At 48.0% G+C, this 17,984-nt stretch overlaps 1 protein-coding gene across 1 annotated transcript in view; it reads right to left on the bottom strand.

The window, feature by feature from the left end:
* The window catches only part of PACSIN2 (protein kinase C and casein kinase substrate in neurons 2), a 106,388-nt gene extending 88,404 nt beyond the window's left edge, over positions 1-17,984 (bottom strand). The window contains exon 1 of the mRNA XM_039863272.1: positions 17,834-17,984. The gene's annotated coding sequence lies outside the window, so the exon portion shown is untranslated. The remainder of the gene's footprint in view (positions 1-17,833) is intronic.

Raw genomic sequence — 17,984 nt, 5'->3', positions numbered from 1 at the left:
AACAACGCGAGAACTGAGGCTCCTCACTGTATTCACGCCATGTCTGCTCATCGCACAAACGTGGGCCTGTCTATTAGAGTGCATTTACGTGGATTCCAATTATGTGGACTGTGGATGCCGACATAAAAGGCAGTCCCTGCCCCCCACTCCACCTAGCTCCCAACCCAGAGCAAGAGGAACAGCAGGTGGCCGGCCAATCATACCTTACGTGAGGAGCCCTGGGACAGGTGTGGACGTTGCACCCTGCAGGCCCAGAGGCAGGATGCCACGGTGGGCGGAGGGGCACCGGGGCGAAACGAGAGCTGAGCTTTAAAGGATGAGCAGGAGTTCAGCAAGCAAAGATGGGCAGAACGGGCATTCGCAGCAGAGGTAACAAGAAAGCACATTTGAGGAGAGAAAAAGAGGTGACGCTGAAGGAGTAAGCGAGGGCCAGATCGCAAGCCAGCATTTTACTGTGATGGCAACAGGGAGCCACTAAAGAATTTTAATCTGATCGAAGAGCCCAACTGTTCCCACTACTGATAAGGAGATGAAGACTCAGAAGACAGTCACCAAAATCACTCCTATTTTGGCTTATAAGAGTTAGTGAAAAATGTTAAACCCAACTCCTCCTCCAACATTCAGTATGGAGGGCATGGTCCAAAGACTTCTTACCTCTGGCCTTCTCTGTGCCTCGGTTTCCTCATCTGTAGAATGGGCTGTAGCCGCCCCACAGGGCTGTGAGGACTGAATGGGTAATCCGTGCAAAGGGCTTCGAGCAGAGGAAAGCTCCACTGCTGTTGGGTGCTGGTGGCGGTACTAGCCGTGCTAGTGCCAGCCGTATCAGCAGCATGAGTCCAGACCAACGGCCCAAGGTCCAAACTCCGACGAAGACCTCAGGGCCTCCATGAAGCAGCTCTGCAGTGGTACAAAGGCAGAGCTGCTCAGACCCCATTGTGACTGAAGGGAAAAAAAGAACAAACACCCACACCCTGCACACACGGTCACAAAGCTGGGCCAAGGGGCTGAGCCCAGAGTGCAGCCATGTTCCCTCAGTCTGAGGGCAGGTCACACCGCTGCTACCCACACAGGTGGCAACAGCCCCTCCCACCTTCCTCAGATGCAGTCACATCCCCAGCCTGGGCCACACCCCACCCACCCAGACACAGAAGGCTTATTGTCCCCCTCACCTCTCTGTACCTGGCAGGCCTCCACGGTCACCTCCGGAAATGAGACACTGCCCAGAACCCAGCCACCAGAAAGTCCTTAAAGGCCCAGAGTAGAGGGACAGACCACAAGGAATTCCAGCAGGCATCTCCCAGCCCTTCTCACACGCTGCTCAGTGACAGCGCCTCTGCCATCAAAAGGCTTACGACACATGTGCAATAAAGAAAAGGCCAGGCTGTGTGACACTAATGAGAACAGTAAACAGTCATGAAACAGAAGAGGGCTATGGCCTGAACCGTAATTCCTAAACTGTTGGGTTTCACTAACTAAAAAACTTCCCTCAAAATTTGGGGGACTTTTCAACAAATAGTGCTGAACCAATTGGATATCCATAGGCAGAAAAATAAACTTCGATCTTCACCTCATACCATACACAAAAATAACTCAAAATGGATCAGACCTAAACACAAAGCCTAAAATTATAAAACTTCTACAAGGAAATGAGAAAACATTTGTGACCTTGGATTAAGCAAAGATTTTAGCTCTGACACCAACCAAAAAAGCACAAACCGTAGAACAAACTGACCATGAAACTTTTTAAACTTCTGCTCCTCAGAAAGCAGTGTTAAGAGAATGAAAAGACTGAGAGAAAATGTCTGCGAATCACCTATTTGATAAAGGACTCACATCCAGAGTATACAGAGAAATCTCAAAACTAAGTGCAGATAGTCCCTGACTTACGATAGTTCACCTTACAATTTTCCCACTTCGCAATGGTGTGAAGGAGACACACATCCAGTGGAAACTGTACTTTGAATTTCGACCTTGTTCCCGGGCTAGCGATGCTCCCCAGAGATGCTGGGCGGGGGCAGCCAGCCGCAGCTCCCAACAGCCCGCACGGTCACAAGGCCGAACCCCGAAGCTCTAGAGCGCGTTCGTGGTGTGGGAGGTTCTGCCTGATCACGGGGAGATGCACGTGTCCTGAGCACGTTCAAGGTGGGCCGGGCTGAGCCACGATGCGCAGTAGATTAGGGGTCTTAAATGCATTTTGGACATTGGATGTTTTCAACCTAAGATGGGTTGATTGGGATATAACCCCACAGTAAGTCAAGGAACACCTGTAATAAAAGATATAACCCAATTTTTTAAATGAACAAATGATTTGGATAGTTCACCAAAAAGTAGATATACAGACAGCAAATAAGCATACAAAAGGATGCTTGCTCTACATCAGTCATTAGGGAGATGCAAATAAAAACCACAACCAGACACCATTACAGACCTACCAGAATGGCGAAAATTAAAAAGACTGACCATACCAAGCACTGGTGAAGACGTAGAGAAACTGGAATTCTCACGCACTGCTGGTGGGAATGCAACGCGGCTAAGTCAACATGAACATTATTACATCACCCACTCCAGAATTTACTCAAGAGCAGTGAAAGCATATGTCTCTACAAAGACTTGTACACAAATGCTCGTAACAGCTTTTATCTGTAATAGCCCCAAACTCAAACAGCCCAAATGTCCATCAAGAGATGAATGGATAAACAAACCACATGTGCATGTGGCATATCCATACTCTGGATTAAAAAGAATGAAATAGTGACATATGCTACAACATGGATGAATCTCAAAATAATATCGCTGAGTGAAAAAGCCAGACTAAAAAATGCACAGTCTGTATGATCCCATTTATGTACAATTCTAAAAATACAAATGAATCTACAGTGATGGAAAGTAGACCAGCAGTTGCCTGGGAGCAAAGAGAGGCAGGAGGGAGGGATTATAAAGCAGCTTGGGGAAACTTCTGGCCATGACGGGTATGTTCATTATCTTGATCGTGGTGATGGTTTAACGGGTATATTCATGTGACAAAACTTACCAAATTGTACACTTTAAATATGTGGGATTTCTTGTCTGTTAATCACATTCAATAAAACTGTTTAAAATTTTGGAGAAAAATTATATAAGGCCGCTAACTTTTCATTTTGTCAAGTAAGAATACTCTTTCAAAACTACCGGCTTTTATCACCAACGCTAAAATGACATTTTAAAACTAAAAGGTCACAATTTTATAATAAAAGAGAGTCCTTCCCAAGAAAGACAGAAGATTACACTGTCCTTATTTTTCTCACATTGGTGAGAGCACCATTTCAGACCCTCTGGGCTGGGGACACCGTAGAAGGCTCCACACTCCTCAGGTCGTTCCCCTACGGTCTCTGTCACCAACCTGCAGTACCTCCTGGAGGGGCAGCACCCAGGACAGTCATATGTACTGTGGGACACTGCAACTGTGGCGTGGCCTGACACAACATCCCTCCCCTCCTGAAGGAAAAGAAGTCACAAGAAGAATGTGCCTGGAGCACTACTTTGCTGAAGAAGTGACCTAAAGAACAGTTTTACCTTGGAGCCAGAGTATCTGTGCTTTGCTACAAAGAAGGTTCCATATGTCAACGGTAAACCGCTCACTGGGGATCTTTCAGGCTGACATCTATGGAGCTAAAGCGAAATAAAACGTGAGCTCTAACAAAGACCACGACAGAACCCTTCTGATACTGTGCCAGACACTAACGAAATACAAAAGACCTCAATCGGCCGAGCCCTAGAAAGAGACTGTGTAAAAGGCAGCAGTGCAGGTGGTCCTGCCCCCCTGTGGCTGGTTTAGTGGTGAGAACAACTGGGCAAGGGCCAGGTCTGCTCTGGAACCCCCCTCCGCAAGCCCTTGCTGTCAGACAGAGAAATACAATGCAAAGCTCTGCAGGGTGCCCTGAGCAGAGAGAGCATGGGAAAAGCACACTCAATAAGTAAGCACAGACTTTGTTATTTCAAGAAACCAAATATACAATGAATCTAGAGCAGCACCCTGTAGCACAAAGACCCCCACATGCACTCATGGGGACACTCCAGCCTGCACCCCCAAGCTCCATCCACACACACAACCACTGCGTGGCCACCTCTCAGCCTCAAGCATGCACACACGGTGACATGGTCCACCCCCAGTGGGCTGCAGCCAGGGAAGAGGCTTACACAGGTCTCGTATATGAGCAGCTAGGGGGTGACTGGGACAGGGAATTCCCATGAAGAGAGTCACATTGGAAAAGGGCCCAGGACAAAAGTCCGATGTGGTACACTCACCTCTAGTGCCACAGCCCTGCAGCCAGAGGAATAAGCCACACAGCTAGCTGCCTTCCCCAACCCGCCCCACTCAGAAACCCTATAGGTTCTCTCTTGTCAGCCACTTCATCCCCACATCCTTAATCTCAGCCATCTTATCGGGCTTCAAACCTAAATGCCCCCAATTCTGCTTTGCCCCCTAGGACTGGAAGCTCCATTTAGAATGCCTCCCAAACTCTCTCTGAGGACTGGCCTTCCAACCATCGCCCTTGCTCACATAACAAAAGAACTTCCAGCCTCGGGGCTTCTCCCGACCCAACCACCCAGGAAGACTGACCCAGGAAGACTGACCCGGCAGACGCTGAGCCACAGACCACCCCGTTCCTCCATATGCGAGTTTGCTGTAGAGAAACGTCCATTTAGTCATGTTTCAGAGTAACTCCAAAGGTGCAGTTTTGTGTTTTACACAAAGCTGTGGCAAACCTTACAAGGAAACAGAGCTGGCTATAAAGTTATTAAATGTAAATATTTAACAAACTAGCAGCTGTTGATGCCAGGAGGATGCCAGCTTGCAAACTTGCAGTCAGAATAATGATTCTGTTATGTCAGGGGCTGAGTCAAGATCACAAATGCTGTTTCATTCCACCCTCTACAGAGGATACAAAGTTTTTTAAAGCAACTTTTCAGGAAGTTCCTCTGCACAGTGTGCAGTGCCTCGAAAATTAAAGCAAGAAAACAAGTGTCAGGTGTGGAAAAACCAGTGTGCATATAAATCTTCAGCCAAGTGTGCATTTCAAATGTCATTTGTTAGGCAATTATTCGGGACTGATGATGCGATCCAGCAGTTCTGCTAACAGTAAATACATGTATCTAGTAACTTCAGGTGTCTATAATGTCTACCACGTCAAGGCCTGAAAGCGTGTTCCACCCATTTTCCATCCTGACAAGGCATTATGACGTGACTGTCATGTAAAGATTAACTTTCTGGCTGCTAAGGGAACCAGAGGATGGAGACGGTCTAGAACAAATAGTCACATTTAATTTCTGTTGGCATTTCTGATGATGTCCTCAGGCCTGGCCACCAAGCAACACACTAACCAAAGGTGCGCCCCATGCTTCGTAGCTATGAGGCCTGTCACTGCCCCTCTCAACACCCAGCTTTCCATCTGCAAAACGAAGTCGTCAGAGGATAAGTGCGATCATGCATGGAAGAGTAGGGCACCTGGCACAAAATAAGCCTCAGTAAATATTAAATTTTTTAAATCCCTCTGATAACGATGGTGAAGTCAAAACCCAGATCGAGAAGGTGAAAGCTGGAAGGGAACGGGGAGGCTGGCAATGAGCCTGAGCCCCAAGCAGGCAAATGAGGCCTGGCCACTCCAGCCCACTGAGGCTGGCCTCCTCTCCACCCTGGGATAGGGGTCGTCCAACCATGCTCTGTGGACCGCCTCCCTCCCCCACCAGAACGGAAGGTCTTGGTCTACTGTGTTCCTGCGGTAACCTCACTGCCTAGAACCTTACCTGGCACATGACATTCAAACATTTGAATAAATGAACGGGGATTTGCGAACCTGTTGGAATTGCCTGCAAAAATGTTTGTGCCCATTTTGGCAGGGAGAGAATCTGTTTTCATGAAACTGTGAAGAAGATCTGAGACCCAAATACAGCTCAAGAAACACTGCTCAGAACTCCAAGCCCAAGGTTAGGTGAGTCGGGCAGTAAAGCCACACAGTGAAATCTCACAAAGAGGACAGAGCTTTCCTAGAAAAGAGAAGACTCTCAGGGGCCAGCCGCCATGCCACCGCCACTCAGCCACCGGCAGGCCCAGACTTCAGGTCCGCGGTTTGCATCTGGGAATGTACTTTCCAAACAGGGCCCCAGGTTAAGGAGGGAGTGGGATTTATTCGATTAAAACAAAACAAAATCATTGTGCACCATGCAGGGCCCCCAGGAGCAACCAGTGAGGGCAAGCCAGAATCCACACCTCCAGGAAGCCAAGGCATCCAGCAGACGTCCTTCGACGCCTCTCGGATGTAAGCACCTTCTTGGCACCCATGGGGACTTCAGCCACTCCTGTTTGAACCTACTATGAATTCTGAGCTCCCAACCTTGCTTCCAGTTCACAACTCAGCCCAGCCACACTGGGGGCTCCATCATCCCCGCGTGCCCTGATCTGTGAGGCATACACATGCCAGACAGACAGAAGGGCATACACTAAAATACGGGGCAGAAAAAAGGCAGCAAGAAACATCTACTAAACTCACAAAAAAAGACTCTTTAGGATCAACAACCAGGTCCCTAGCTCCCTAGATGATGGCACTTTCAGCATTCAGTGTTTAAAGAAATCAAGATGACAAAAGGCTGAGTATAAATTCAAGTTTTAAAATGAACCGGTATTTTATGAATCGTTAAGTACAGCATCATTTATACACGGTAACATATAAATGGTGTCTGTGTGTGTACAGGGCCAGTAAAACTTCTACCTACAAACTACTCCTGGCGAGCACAGCCCTGAGTGAGCAGTCCCTCCGCAAGCGCCCCCCAGCATCCTGGAGAGCCAGGGCCCTGTGGGGGACCACCAATCCACTAAAGGGAGAACGTAAAGGCAGATCCAGTCTGAAGAGTTACTAAGCTTCTGCGAGCCTGTTTTCCTCAACTGTAAAGTGGGAACCAAAGAGGCACGTGGCAGGATGGCTGGGAGGCTCAGAGTCACACCCATGGCTGCACTACATGGGGCTTTCCAGGTGTGGCACTGTCTCAGGTGTGGGGCGCAGTCATTCACCCAGTCTTTACAACAATCCTATCCTCAGCCCCACTTTAGAGGTGAGGAAACTGAGGTGCAGAGAGAGGTGGTAATTGGCCCGAGGTCCCACGATAAACTGCAGAGCTGGGTTTCCAGCCCAGGCGACCTGCCTGCAGAGCTCCTTATGTAATAGTGTCTCCTACACGTACCTACAGCACAGGCACACGGCAGCTTCAGACCCACACCTGCGAGAGCAAAAAGGAAAGTGAGAAATCCAAAAGGAAATCAAAGTAGCATCAAAGATAAAATAAAGATAAGTACGGAATTTACTCTACCAAGTACTTCAGTCAGTTTCACAAAAGCAGACACACTCCAGCACTCCAGTGACCCAATCACATGAATATTTTCCATGACTTATGTGTGGAAAGGACAAAAAGAAGCTAAGAGCCTGTGCCTCGGGCTTGGTCGTTACCATCCGGCTTGGCTGAGAAGCCTCAGGGATGACTCGGGGCCTCTGTCCAGCCCCGCCAGAGCCTTCACCACACACACAACCAACAGCTCAGCCAGTTGCCTAGGCAACAGCCAACCTAGACTTGTTTAGGCATCGGTGGAAATCAGGGCAAAGTACAATTTCCATACTTGTGATACAAACACAGACTGCCAAGCACAGTAGAGCAAAGCGCTACTCTAAAATTTGGAATTATTGACAGAATAAACACGGGCGGAGAGGGGAAGCAGGAAGCGAGGCAGTGCCGGCCGAAGTTGGACTAGCCCCACGGTGCTGGCACCAAAAACCCACTTGTGCCTGGGAAACAAAACTCTTGTTGTGCTTCTGTGTTGCTTGTGATCATTTCCTCTTATTTCTACCTTACTGTGTAGTAATGTCTTTTTTGTTTTGCTTTCTTGTGAATGTCAGCATTTCTTAGCAAGGATAAGAGGAACCAAGAAAAGAGTTTTTGTCTGTAGTGAGGCCAGAGAACTAAAGGGGAAGCAGCCCCCATGGGGGAGGGGGCATGATGGAGAAACTGCTGGGATCCAGGGGCAGGAACCCAAGGGTGAGAGCTGCTCCCCACCTGAGCCCCCTTCTTATCTCTCCTAAGCATCGTTTCCTTTGCAGACCCTGGAAAATGAGCCACCAGGAAAACAGGACTCCACTCGGTCTGAGGGTGAATACCTAAAGGACAGCAGAAGGGGGAAAAAAGCCAATCTATGGTGAAGGGACACAGGGAAAAACACGGTGACTTCAGAACAGTAAAACAAACGAGCAAACAGAAAAAGAGAGAGAGAGAGTAAGCCACCAACGCTATGAACCTCCCAATATGTTCTTCGAGGAGTTTGTCTAGCAATGAACAGAGTTAGGAGCATCCGTGAGAGCAGCATCTATGAGGTACTCAGGCAAATCCGAGGATCCCAAGATCCCACATCCGTTGAAAGGAGTGACCCGGGGCGAACAACCTTGCATAGTCTTTCCCAGTATGGAGACTGGAAGTGACGAAAACGATAATGAAGTCTAAGAAACACTGATTCGGAGCACCTGGCGGCTGAGCTGATGGAAGCGGCCGCAAACATTCGCGACCCTGGGAATGGAGAACCTTAGCTCAGGTGGCTAACACATTAAGTAGGAAGGACTTTTTCAAACACTGTTTCTTGCTTATAAAAGTAAAGCATCTGATTCAAGTAAAACGATATCCAGAAACTTAGGAAGGAAATGTGACTCACTTAAGAAACCCTCACGAAAGTTTCTTATCTCACAGATACTTGGAAGTTCTAAAGGCTAAGGCATCTTAAAGAGAAAGAATCCGTCAACATTTTTACCCATAGATATCAGAAAAATAAACCCACAAGCAACAGAGCAGGCTTTCAAAACCCTCTAAGATGTGCAGATCCTTTAATCCAGCACTTCTATTTCTGGGAATTTATCCCTAGGAACTAGTTACACAAATTAAAAAATAAAAATGAAATTGTAAAATAAAAATTCACCTACAATTGCAAAAAAAGTAGAAATAACCTAAAATGTCCAGGATTGGGGGGTGCTGTTTTAATCTCATTATGGGATTATGCAACCATTAAATCTTTTTAAAGACATCCGTAAAAGCATGAAAAAGTTTGATAAAATTTTTAAGCAAATTTGAATCATACAATCATAACAATGTAGTCAGTGCAGGTTTTGAAGCCCCTCCGCTGTCTACAACCTGAATGACCTTGGACTAAGCACAGGATCTCACTACCTGCAGCGTCCTCATGTTCAAACTAGTAACTTCGGTGGTGGACAGAGGCAACACACCTATCTTGCCTCTTCTGAAGCTTGGAACAAAGTAGGCAGTTGGTAGGTGGCAGCTATTGCTTCTAAGATACATAATAAACTCCTACGTGTGTGCAAGGTAAAATACAAAGAGAGTTCTTTCTCAGAAAACCATGTTCTATGTTGTACGTTCAATATTTAAAAGACCTAAAAGACAAGAAAGCAAAACACTTTCAACAAAAATGATTATCCCAAACATAAAAACAAGCATCGGCTCTAATTTACCTACACAAATGATCTTCATTTGATACCACGATGTCAACAAAATGTGTAGCTCTTTCACATTTTTACAAAGTGGGGCGCAAAAGCAGTGCTCTACAGAAACGGAATGCCTTCTCCCTCGGCTAACTGCTTTATAATAGCACGTGACACCTTTCAAAATGCAGCTAGTGGAAGGTGAGGCAAGAGCACTCCTGAGCCAGGACCTCTGCATCCCCGGGCAGGGGCGGCAGGGCAGACAGGTGAACAGGTGGACAAACCTGACCAGCGCCCCACCCCGGTAGCTAGGCTGCCTCTCCCTTTCTTCCCTTATCTCCCTGCTGTATAAACTATTACAAACTTTCAGGTTATCTTAACCAAGTTAGTTGCAGGCATAGATTCGATCTTAGATAAAACAAAAGACCACATGACTTCCCTTGTTTCTGCTTCTGAGAGGTGGGGAAGATTACTTTTTAAACATTATTTTCATATTTGCAGGTGAGTGACTCAGAATTCACTTATTCAAGGCAGCAAGATAAGTGAAATGAGTGTGCCTGGGAGCCAGGCGGAGGGTTAGCTCCGATAGCATGCCTGAGAAGGTCACGGCCTCTCCCAGCACTTCAACTTACTCATAGGAAGGGCGGAGTTAACGCTACCTTGTGCAAGAATTAAATGAGGAGGAATGTAAAGCTTCTTGCTTGGTCTCTTAGAAACCCCCGAACTCGGAGGCCTGTCCCAGAAGCCCTGATCTGCCCCCCACTCCTGATCCGCCCCACTCTCGCCTGGCCCCCTCACTGCCCAGGCTCCTTAGCTGATGATACCTGTGCTGGTGTAGAGGTCACAATTGCTTCCCTGATTAAAACATCGTCATGTCCATGCTAATGGGCAGTCAGGCAAGCCAGCTCCATCCTCCAGCAATCAGTCAGCTATGAAACCCACTAATAGCGGGCTTGGAGGTCCCAGCAGGGAGCAGGGCCCGCTCTGTGGTTCCTCTGAAGACCACAACTCACAGACTTGGCACGCTCAGTTGGCAACAATATAACTGGATACCATGGAACACAAACGTAGTTTAAAACATGAAAATGTTCACAAACTATGGTTTGGGCATCAGTATATAATAATAAAAGTTCATTCAGTGGAATAGGAAACTTCAAAACACTAGCCACAGTTTACTCTGCATGTTGAAGACGGCCCGCCAGCCCCAGCAGAGGCCCCATAACTAGGCTCCCAGGGAGCTGGGGACTTGGACTGAGGCCTGTGTGCGGTCTTGGCCCACCAACCTCAGGCAAAACCACCCATCCTCTAATGCCCTTCTTTTTCTCCTCTGAACAATGAAGAAGGAAGCAAACCAACCAGCCTGCTCTGAAAACAAAATGAGGGCTATGGAAAGTTCTCGGTAAACTGCAAATGCCTACACAACCAACCTGGTTTTATATACATTTATTCTAATTATAAAGTCAAGTTATCACTTAAATATTCATTCCAAAAGTAAAAGGGCAATGGTATCGCCTGGAAAACAAGAAACTTTCCATCATTCTACAACCTTGACATTGTTGCTGTATATTATTTTAATAATATTTTACACGTGATCGGTGTACATATAGCTTTATCATTTCCTTTTCCAGTCTTCATATTTTTTATCACCTGAATATGAGTTACCATCTCATATGCTCCCTTCCAATTCTAAGAGTCACTAAGTCTAGTCACAGTCATATCCCATCCTCAGGGTCAGGCTTTCTATAGCCTATAACATTGAACTCAGGCACAGAATCGCCAACCCAGAGAGAGCAAGGCCTCTGTGTGACAGGTAGCCCTCAAAAACCCGAGAGGCTATGACCACCCTCAGGCCTTCACCCCAACAAAGAGGGCCTAAGAGGTGGTAAGAAGAAAGGAATCAGGCCAGTAAGGGCCTGGATGCGGGGTACTCCACACAGGGCCAGAGGCCTCACCCATATCAACAACTCTGACAGCATTCTGTGACCCAGATCACCAAGGAAAGGTCCGAATACATAAATAGACTTTGGCTGGAGAATAACACGTTTCAGAAGGATTTCCAATAGAACTGGACAACATAACATTGATTTGGGCACTTTAAAGGTGGTATGGTTCACCTGATTAGCAAATTCACTTAAGTAGACATCGCGCTTTGAGCAATACCGAAGTTACTGGGACTAGCGCCACGGGCCAGGGACAGGTGCTGGGCTCTCGGGTCCATCGCCTCTCACTGCCCTCCATCAGCCTGTCAGCGTCGGGTTTTGGAGATGTTGAAGCATTTAGCCAAGGAAGACCACACAGTCACTTAATGGTGGAGTAGAACCCCAACCCAGAGCTGTGTGACTCTGACCACCTTACCTCCTTCCTGTACCTTCCTGTGACATCATCTTTTTCCTGCAGGAAAGGCAGGGAAAGTTACATACTGACTGCATGGATTTGTGAGCATAAATCACATGGAAAGAGAAGTAAAACCCAGGCAGCTGCCGTATTACCAACCAAAAATGTAAATGCAAAGAAACAGTCAAGACTGATGCCGAGCCCGCTTGGGAGCCTCTTTTGTCAGAGTTCAGCCACTGCTTCCTAGGAACATTGATATCAATTCTCAAGTCTCTGGGGACATAGGTGACTTTTGTTAAAATGAGCCACCTGAACCACCCCTCCGCCACTTGCATCCCCAACCTGTCAACTGCCTTCTCACTTCTGCACAGAGTTTCCACCTGCTGTGTCTACTACCCTGAAACAGCTCAGCATGGATCTTCATCCTTCTAGAGGGGGCCCAAACCTGAGCCTGGCGTGCCAGGCAGGTCACACAACCTGAGCCTGCCTACCAGCTTTCCTTCCCTCCACCCTCGGTGGCTCCTCTCGCACCCAGCCGCTTACACCCGAAGGTGCTCTGCAGCTCTGCGCCTCTGCCTGGCCTCTCCTTCCGGTCATCGCCGCCTGGAGAATGCCTGTGGGCCTGGCAAAACCACTCCTAAGTCACCTCCCTCGAGGTCGGCTCTCTGCAGAGTTCTAAGGACAGGCAATCGCCCTTCTCAGTCTCCTCTACTATGTACACACTATTTGCTACTATCACTATGAAACGTGATTGCTTCTAGGCCCGCCTCCTGACTGAGCTGCCTCTACAGCGTTCCAGAGTCACCTTAAGCTCGAAACCCCAGAGCTGTGGTTGGAGCCAGGTGCCAGGGGCACTGCACACACAGTGGCCAGGATGGTCCCCTTCAACCCACCTCAGTCACTTCCCTTTACTCACATACACTCCCTCTAAAGCCTCTCAGCCCAGAAATTAAAATAAAAAGCTGGTACTTCTACAAAGCAGCCTCACTAAAGGCATTCCCGAGCTCACTACTGACAACCCTGCCATTCTATCAATATTTAAACCGCAGGCCGTAGGCCACTGGTAGAGAAGGGCTGACCTGCAGATGCAGTCTCCCGGTCAGAGTCAATGCTCACACACACAGTCACAGAGCTAACAAAGGGGGCTTCAAAGCAGGTCTGTGGTTAACTGGACGCCAACCCTGCACATGGCAGGAGCTTACACGTCATCGTGGGCCTTCCCCTCTGACAGCCTCATCTCTTGACCAGGCTTCTACTTTTAGTGACTTTCGATTGCTCAACAAAGAATTCACTGACTGCCTCTACACCTCCACCAGTTCCTCTCTCTAGCCAGCAATTCACTTAGGGAAGCTGACACATGACATCAGGCTTTATTTTATATGCAGTGTCAGTGAGGCTGTGCGTGTCCGCCTCACCCTCTCGGGAAACCTAAAGAAATGCATCGTGAAATGAACAAATGCATTTCTTCATGCCTGGACAGCGAATGATGTTGGCCCATCTCCTTACAGGTATCAGATGTAACATGACAGGAGGACATGAAGACAGGAGGACACATGGACACACACATACGCCTATACCATCCTATCACCCCCATGTCAAGTATGTGAAACATCCTCATGACAGATGATTCTTTTCATCGATAATAAACCATCTAACATCTATGAAGCTTTAAAGTTTACTGTTAGTATGTAGGCATGAGATCATTAGCTGACACTCTGTACTGTCAATAAACTGGAAAAAAAATCAGTCCTTAAAATATTCGGAATCTAGCCAGAAGGCCACAAGAAGCCACTGTTGGGACAGTCTTGGTCATTGGCACAATGCATACCCAGTTCTCAAACCCACCCAGCAGCTCTGGTCCAAGGGAGGGGCCTCCAGGCTGCAGGGAACATCTTGCCTGTGAGGACATATTTGGATGAAACAAGTCAAAGATTTGTAATTTTCACTTAACATTTATTTCACAAGTTTCTCAAGTGCTAAGCAACTGAGAAGTAATCATTTCAATGTACTCTTTAATCGGTAAACATTAAACAAGTCAGCTCAAAACACCCAAATATTACAAATGTGTCCCTACAGAAAAAATGGCAAAAAAAAAAAAATAACAAAAACAAAATGAGTAGCCTTTTGAAGGCTAGGCAGAAAGGTGTTTAGTGATCCAAATTCAGACAAAAACAGTCCTTTCAGCGGATGAACAAATAGTTTCCTCTGCAAGTGACATTCTGGGATATTTGCACTGCCAAACATAACTCGTAATGACAACCACCTAGGAAACAAAACCTAATGGAAAAAAACCCGAGCTGGCAACCAGAAGCCTCCATTCTGGTCCCAGAGCAGTCCTCTGGCTGTGTGATCCCACTAAAGTGGTGGCCTGCCTGGTACCCCTTTCTTCAACACAAAAAAGAATATCCCTCACCACCCGCACCACTCAGAAAAGTGGTGATGACCAAAAAATGAGAGGTGAGAATGCTTTGGAGCGTGTCCTCTGTAAATACAACTCATCGTTATTATTAGCTGAAAGATGACCGGGAAAATAGGATTACAGAATATCAGAGGTGAGTAGGAGCTTAGAGATGAGATAGATGATCCAGGATTGTTTTATCTGGGTCCAGGCCTCTGAAGCTGTCCACATGTGTGCTTGCTGGGCTGGAGCCCATACTTAACCAGATTCTCAAGGGTTAAGAACCTGTAAGTCCCTCATTTTACAAATATGAAAACTGAGACCCAAGATAATGTAATCATCTTAGGTCTCAGGGTTAGTCAGGGAAGGGCTAGACAGAGTCATCATCCATGTTCCTCCCACTCTACCATCCCACATTTCTAGAGAAGAAAAAAAGTCACATAAACCTCAAGTAGTCATACAGTATATTACACAAGCCACCATACATGTGGTTTCCAACATTACAGCAAAGTTTCTATCCTTATTTTTCCTTCTTAAGGCTTCTTGCGAAGGTCTGTGATAGTTGAGAAACTTGTGAAATAAATGTTAAGTGAAAATTACAAATCTTCGACTTGTTTCATCCAAATATGTCCTCACGGGCAAGATGTTCCCTGCATTTTATTCATTTCTATATTCTCATTCTGTCTAGTTCAGTGTCTGGAGCCAGGAAACAATTAAATGATTTAATATTGAAATTTTTAAAAAATTACATTTACACACTGTCATATGTCAAGTATATTTCAATTTTTAAAAATAAAGATTTTATTCTAGGAAACAAAAAAGACATGGGACTCTTTTATTAAGCAAACAGATATGTGCAAACATGAGAATACACAAGTCAATACATAATTAAAGAAAGGGGTTTTTGTTGTTGTTTTATGTGTGTTTTTAATCAAAATACCAAAGCTTGTGCTTTTAGATGGCAGTTTTCCCTCATATAGTTACCTTTGGAACTACGCATACATCAAGAATGTTGCATTGCACAGAATACTTTCAGAATTCCTTTAAGACTGTCTCCAGGAAGCAGACAGAGCATAATCATCTGAATACTAAGGAATTCCTTTAGTATTGATGCTAAATCCCGAAGGAATTCCTACACAGCCATCCCAAGGACCACCACTGGGACCAATCAAGAGTCTAATTTCAGGCACTGACAATGCTTCCAGGTAAGTGAAAGATTACTGCAAGGGCCAGAAAGAAAGGTAGCTCACCTGTGGAATGCAAGCTGATGTCATAACTAAGGCGTTGCGGCCTTCAAGTATGCAGCGCAAACTCCAAGCAATCTAATTGGAAAGAAACTGAGCCAGCACTATCACTCGAGTGAAGGTGGTCATTACTCCTATAATCTGCAGGGTGGCCTCCACAAAGCCACCATTACAATGTGATGGCAGATAAGAAGGCAGGCCCAAGTCAGCGGAGAGGTTCAGGTGAGGATGGCCAGAGAGCATTTGGTAAATACTAGCAGGATCTCTAAACACAAAGGTGCTATTATTATTATTAAGGGATCTATGCGATCTTTTTGATATTCTATAACACCCTGCAACAACGGATGACCTGAAGGAATCAGGAAGCCTGAATATCATGTTTTTAACTTAGTCTGTATAGATTTTGAAGTGAATAGAGAAGAAACAAAAAAATTAAGGACAAACACCCCTCAGCGCCCACCCCCAAAACGGCCGGGCCATCAGAGATCTGGACTGGGCACCGGGACTGGGAAAAGCCAACTTATTTCCCAGAAGCGGGCTGTGTTCAAAACCCGGAAACTGTTTTTACATATGTATATTTTTATTTTACTTCAACGTCACAACCTTATACATTTGAGACTAAAAGCAATAAAGTTCTAGTTCCCAAACAGCATGAGCCATTCCCAAACAGAATGCCATTTCCATTCAAATGAGTTTTTATTCTCCAAAAAAGTGAATAAAGAGTCAGACCTAATCACTCATCTACTCTGTGTTACATTACTTTCTCAAGTAATAAATATCATCAGCCTAATGGCCAGTTTCTTTGAAGCTTCAAGACAATTGTTAAAAAACACACCACGGAAAAGTTTCTGATGGAGTAGCCTCCTATCTCAACTAGCATAACCACCAAGGAGGTTGCCAGACTCTGGAATTAAGTTTAAATGCACAGAAATGAGAGTTCCCCAAGTGAATCACAAGAAACCCAAGTTGCACTGGCTCCCATTCAATGCCTCTGTAAGGAGGCTGCAGGCAGGCTTGTGAACGGAGTGGAAAAGAACGTTTAGGGCAAGGCTGGGGAGGGCTGGCATTCAACAAGCACCCACCTAGTTGTTCCCTTGTCCTGGGCTCCGACCCCACAAGGAGGGTTAAAACAGAACTTCAGCATATTGGGATAACTGCAGAGGGAGGAACCGCAAAGGAAGAAAGGAAGGTGTGAGCTCACCGTCTGCAGCTCACGTTTAAATTCTTTGAGCTCGTCTCTTGATTTTCACCAGGACGGCCAGGGAGTGTTTGGTAAACAGTGTAATGAGTAGCCCTGGAGACTCTGAGCAGCCTACCAGCCTCCACCCCCAAAACACAGGACAGTTGGGGTAAAGGAGAGAAGGCCCGGGGATGGCACCCACTTGAAGACCACCTTCTCTCCATCACCCAACCAGAGAGCAGCATCCTCAAATGCTGCAGCTGTGTGGGTCTCGAGACGACAGCACAGCTCTCTCCCCTGACCAATTCCTTCTGAAAAGAAAACCGGTGGAGCCGAAACCCAACGAACCGCTGAAATTCAGCAACAGAAATCTCTCCCTCCGCAATCCTGGACCTCTCGGGATAGTCGGGCAGGCTCGGAAACCGAGGAGCACGCCGCTCACGTTTCTGAGAACCAGCGACAGTTTGGGAAAAGTCCGAGGACAGACGGGCCGACACCTCCAGCCTCTCCTGCCGGTCCCCCAGTCCCAGGACCTGCTCACAAGGCAGGTCTTTGCCCCCGCCCCCCAGAGAGAGCCAGGAGAGGGACAGGGAGGGTGGGGAGGAAGGAAATGGAGGACGGTCATCAAAGCGCCCCAAAGAAGCGCATCCGCGTTTGTGTCCTGCCTGCTCTCTCCGCCCCCTCCGTCCAGGCCACCCTCGGACCGAGCCCTGCCTTCTTAGTGGCGCTTCCCAGCCACAAGTCTCCCCAGCCGCGCTCGCCTTCCCGCGCTTCGCCCGGGGAGCCTCTGCACCCCTGGGCTCCCCTTCAGACCGTGGCCCGCGCCCCTCCCTGAGTCTCTCCCGAAGTGGCGCGCCGCCCCGTCCGCGGCGGCCCCCGGACCCCCGCGGGCCCTGCTCCCGCGCTCGCCCCACCGCCTCCCGCCCCGCCTCAGGCCCACGCCACCGCCCTCCGATCCCCACCCCCAGACGTCTCAGCCCGCGGACCCCTCGGCGCGCGCTTCGGCCGTGAACACACCCCCTCCCCGGCGACAGGAAGTTCGCGCGCCAGCAGCGCGGCCCCGGAGGCTGCCCTCGGAGCGGAGCGCGGCGGCCTGACAGGGCGCGGGCCCGGCCGCGGACCAGCGCACCCGCGTCCGCTCGCGACGCCCCAACCGCCGCCGCGCGGCCCTCACCTCTGCCGCCGCTCGCCTGCTGACCCGCCGCGCACCCCGCTCCGGCCGCGACGGCGTCTTCGGCCCCGGCTCCGGCTCCGGCTGCGGCCCGGCTCCCGCTCTCGCTCCGGCAGCGTTACCCGGCCTTACCCTGCCCCGCCGCGGCCGCTTC

The sequence above is a fragment of the Pteropus medius genome, unplaced genomic scaffold, assembly GCF_902729225.1.
Source record: "Pteropus medius unplaced genomic scaffold, Ma_sr-lr_union100, whole genome shotgun sequence".
Classification (NCBI taxonomy): Eukaryota; Metazoa; Chordata; class Mammalia; order Chiroptera; family Pteropodidae; genus Pteropus; species Pteropus medius.
The sequence above is the reverse complement of the archived record's forward strand: the minus strand, read 5'-3'. Positions and strand labels throughout refer to the sequence as shown.